General features: G+C 33.8%; 3 non-coding genes across 3 annotated transcripts in view; all 3 read right to left on the bottom strand.

Moving 5' to 3' along the window:
- The window catches only part of LOC129920799 (large subunit ribosomal RNA), a 4,162-nt gene extending 4,005 nt beyond the window's left edge, over window positions 1–157 (bottom strand). Inside the window, exon 1 of the ribosomal RNA XR_008773354.1 lies at window positions 1–157. This exon is cut by the window's left edge and continues 4,005 nt beyond it. This is a non-coding gene — a ribosomal RNA (large subunit ribosomal RNA).
- A 309-nt stretch (window positions 158–466) lies between these two features.
- On the bottom strand, window positions 467–645 carry LOC129920829 (5.8S ribosomal RNA). Its single transcript, XR_008773366.1, has one exon. It is a non-coding gene; the product is annotated as a 5.8S ribosomal RNA (ribosomal RNA).
- Window positions 646–1,964: 1,319 nt separating this feature from the next.
- Window positions 1,965–3,956, bottom strand: LOC129920756 (small subunit ribosomal RNA). Its single transcript, XR_008773312.1, has one exon. It is a non-coding gene; the product is annotated as a small subunit ribosomal RNA (ribosomal RNA).
- Between the last annotated feature and the right edge of the window lie 1,044 nt (window positions 3,957–5,000).

Below are 5,000 nucleotides of genomic sequence, written 5' to 3'. Positions count from 1 at the left end.
ATACACTGCATCCCATATTTGCCATAAAGACAAAATGGCTTAGTGCTGAACTGATTTCTTTTCGCTCGCCGCTACTAAGAAAATCCTTGTTAGTTTCTTTTCCTTCCCTCATTAATATGCTTAAATTCGGGGAGTTATCTCATATGAGTTGAGGTTGCTTAACACTTTTTATTTGCTTAATAATTTTATATACTCAATTCAAAATATTTTTTATATATCGATCATTTCAGCCATTTTATCAATTCAAGTAGAATGCCTCAATTGCCAAATTATATTATGACAACGATCTGCAATGTTAGAAATTTTTATATACTAACATCCTCTAAAAAATAGATAAAACGAACTTACTGTCGCTCGATATTATTTTGAGGTATATATTATATTTTAATATTATGAATTTTTACAAATCCAATAATATAACATGCGCATTTGATAAATCAAAAGCAGCTTATTTAGCATAGTATCACAACCCTCAACCATATGTAGTCCAAGCAGCACTTCAAAATTAATTAAAGTACATAACAGCATGGACTGCTATATGCGTTCAAAATGTCGATGTTCATGTGTCCTGCAGTTCACACGATGACGCACAGTTTGCTGCGTTCTTCATCGACCCATGAGCCAAGTGATCCACCGCTTAGAGTATTATTATTTTTTTATTTTATATTTAGTCAATTTTTTTTTTTAAGAAATAAAAATTTATTTCTTTTTATATTTTATGTATTTTTTTTATGTTGCGAATGTCCAATTCCAAAGAATCGTTAACTTATAAATTTCTTTTAAAGAAATCTAAGTACAACATTTTTATACATTTTTATTTTTATATATATATATCGTTACAACTTATGCTATGCGTTTTAGCCGGATAGTACCGGGATATTGTCCAAGTACGACACCTTTAGGGGTTAATTCGTCGCAACGTATACACGCCACGCCGAAGGGCGGGTTTTTACACCCAGGAGGATATTACCCCGAAGGGTACGACACCTTTGTTTTTTCGACTTTTGCTCTAGCAAGTTTGTTTATGCATATATATATTTTCATAAGCGTCACTATTTCGATGACGATGACAATTGGCTACCATTTAAATATTTTGTTCATATTTTTTTTTGAAAAAAAAAGACCGAATGCATTACTTATAGTAATACACCCAGTCTAATTTGTTTTTGTATTTTGGTTATAACGTCACTATTTAGATGACAACACCATTTGGCTACGATTTAAATATTTTGTTCATATTTTTTTTTGAAAAAAAAAAACTGAATGCATTACATATAGTAACACACCCAGTCTAATTTGTTTTTGTATATTGGCTAAAAACGTCACTATTTAGATGACGACACCATTTGGCTACCATTTAAATATTTTGTTCATATTTTTTTTTTGAAAAAAAAAGACTGAATGCATTACTTATAGTAACACACCCAGTCTAATTTGTATTTGTTTTTTTTTTATTATATATATATCGTTACAACTTATGCTATGCGTTTTAGCCGGATAGTACCGGGATATTGTCCAAGTACGACACCTTTAGGGGTTAATTCGTCGCAACGTATACACGCCACGCCGAAGGGCGGGTTTTTACACCCAGGAGGATATTACCCCGAAGGGTACGACACCTTTGTTGTTCGACTTTTGCTATAGCAAGTTTGTTTATTCATATATATATTTTCATAAGCGTCACTATTTCGATGACGATGACAATTGGCTACCGTTTAAATACTTTGTTCTTAATTTTTTTTGAAAAAAAAAGACTGAATGCATTACTTATAGTAACACACCCAGTCTAATTTGTATTTGTATTTTTACTTCTTTTGAAGTATTCTTTTTTGTATTTGTTTATATATTTATTGTATATTTTATACATTTTGTACCATAATTGTACATTTTTATTTTTATATTTTATTTTTCTTTTTTATATATATTAAATATATATAAATTTTATTTTATTGGAAAAATCACGTTAATGATCCTTCCGCAGGTTCACCTACGGAAACCTTGTTACGACTTTTACTTCCTCTAAACCATCAAGTTTGGTCAACTTCTGCGAAACAACCGTAACACGTTAGCGTCACAGTGATCACGTCCGGAGACCTCACTAAATAATTCAATCGGTAGTAGCGACGGGCGGTGTGTACAAAGGGCAGGGACTTAATCAATACGAGTTAATGACTCGCACTTACTAGGAATTCCAAGTTCATGTGAACAGTTTCAGTTCACAATCCCAAGCATGAAAGTGGTTCAGCGGTTTACCCGGACCTCTCGGTCTAGGAAATACACGTTGATACTTTCATTGTAGCGCGCGTGCAGCCCAGGACATCTAAGGGCATTCCAGACCTGTTATTGCTCAATCTCATTATTGCTAGACGCAATTTGTCCATTTAAGAAGCTAGTGTCCTTATAATGGGACAAACAAACAGGTACGACTCCACTAACATAAACACATTCAAACACAATTATATTTTACTATATTCATGAATGAAGGCTATGAAAGCTTCAACATCATAATCCTGAAAGCATCTATTTAATATATTTGAGTCTCGTTCGTTATCGGAATTAACCAGACAAATCACTCCACGAACTAAGAACGGCCATGCACCACCACCCATAGATTCGAGAAAGAGCTATCAATCTGTCTTACACGCTTATGTTCGGACCTGGTAAGTTTTCCCGTGTTGAGTCAAATTAAGCCGCAGGCTCCACTCCTGGTGGTGCCCTTCCGTCAATTCCTTTAAGTTTCAGCTTTGCAACCATACTTCCCCCGGAGCCCAAAAGCTTTGGTTTCCCGGGAAGCGACTGAGAGAGCCATAGAAGTAGCTACACCCAATTGCTAGCTGGCATCGTTTATGGTTAGAACTAGGGCGGTATCTGATCGCCTTCGAACCTCTAACTTTCGTTCTTGATTAATGAAAACATCTTTGGCAAATGCTTTCGCTTAAGTTAGTCTTACGACGGTCCAAGAATTTCACCTCTCGCGTCGTAATACTAATGCCCCCAATCTGCTTCTATTAATCATTACCTCTTGATCTAAAAACCAATGAAAGTAGATCAGAAGTCTTATTTCATTATTCCATGCACAAAATATTCAGGCATTTGGAGCCTGCTTTAAGCACTCTAATTTGTTCAAAGTAATTGTAACGGCCCACAACAGCACTCGATGAAGAGCACTGAAGCAGGTTTTAATAGGAGGAATACATAATGGTACATAAGTATCATAAATGTATAAGAACTCCACCGATAATACGCTTGCATACATAAGGTAATGTACAATCCACAATTGTAGTTGTACTACCCGTATGAAGCACAAATTCAACTACGAACGTTTTAACCGCAACAACTTTAATATACGCTATTGGAGCTGGAATTACCGCGGCTGCTGGCACCAGACTTGCCCTCCAATTGGTCCTTGTTAAAGGATTTAAAGTGTACTCATTCCAATTACAGGGCCTCGGATATGAGTCCTGTATTGTTATTTTTCGTCACTACCTCCCCGAACTGGGAGTGGGTAATTTACGCGCCTGCTGCCTTCCTTAGATGTGGTAGCCGTTTCTCAGGCTCCCTCTCCGGAATCGAACCCTGATTCCCCGTTACCCGTAGCAACCATGGTAGTCCTAGATACTACCATCAATAGTTGATAGGGCAGACATTTGAAAGATCTGTCGTCGGTACTAGACCATACGATCGGCAAATTATCTAGAGTTCAACCATTATAACGATTTCCGAAGAAATCGCTTGGTTTTAGCCTAATAAAAGCACACGTTCCAAAAGGTCCGTGTTTATATTGCATGTATTAGCTCTAGAATTACCACAGTTATCCAAGTAACTGTTAACGATCTAATAAACCATAACTGATATAATGAGCCTTTTGCGGTTTCACTTTTAATTCGTGTGTACTTAGACATGCATGGCTTAATCTTTGAGACAAGCATATAACTACTGGCAGGATCAACCAGAATAATGTTATAATATTTTATTTTTAATATTATTTGAAATTTTGAAAAATAACATCAATCTCCTCTCAATAAATCCAATGATAAAGTTTTTATTTTTTTTTTTTTTTATTTATTTATATTTATACATACTTTTTGTTTTATATCCTCCCTAATAGGGATAATTATTATTTTATTTTTTTTACCAACACAATTTTTATTTGTATATATTTTTTGGTAAATTTATTTTTATTTTTATTTATTTGTATGTATTTTGTATGGGTATTTTGTATGGGTATTTTGTATTTTTACTTTTATCTGGAAAATGAGGGAAAATGCATTTCACAAAGGTTTCATATAACAACTATTTTTATTTTAACAAAGAGAACTCCTACCGTATGGTGAACTCTGATATTGTTAAATTTTAGTGTAGCACCTTTCACAAATACATATCAATGATTATTTTCAAATTTCTAATATTTTCTTTTACTTCAATATATTGAAGTGTTTTTGGAATATTTTTATAAAATAAACCATTTATTTATGATATAGAATTAATAATTCTTTTTAATAATTTTTCTTTATGAACATTTTTATGTTCAACAAATAATCCCAATTGGAAATTAATATTTATTATTTTTTTTTCGACATTACTTTACTTAAAGTATTTTTTTTTGACATCTTTGCCACAAAGCCAGTGTTCTTAGCCACAACGCCGTGGTACCACTTTTGGTGAAAACGAGGTGCGAGTCCCCGCCCAATCATAATACCACATTACCAGTAAGTTAATTCGTTGCAACTTAAAAAGCCACATCGAAAGAGGTTTACATACATGTTTCCTTAACATCAAAATATGCGCCCCCTTTGGTAGTTTGAGTTTTTTTCACAACAAAGTGGAGGTAAATAACATGACCAAACTAATAACTTCATATTTTCCTCTTTTTGGATCGAAAATGCTCGATTCCGTAAAATAGATTTGAAACATACTTGGATACATTCGGTTCGGCGAATTTTCACAAAAAAAGTTGACCCTTTTTTTGGGACTTAGTGCAATTTTTGAAAAATTTTGTA

Source organism: Episyrphus balteatus (assembly GCF_945859705.1).
Source record: "Episyrphus balteatus chromosome X unlocalized genomic scaffold, idEpiBalt1.1 SUPER_X_unloc_1, whole genome shotgun sequence".
In the NCBI taxonomy this organism is placed as follows: domain Eukaryota; kingdom Metazoa; phylum Arthropoda; class Insecta; order Diptera; family Syrphidae; genus Episyrphus; species Episyrphus balteatus.
This window is presented reverse-complemented; position numbering and strand designations above follow the sequence as displayed.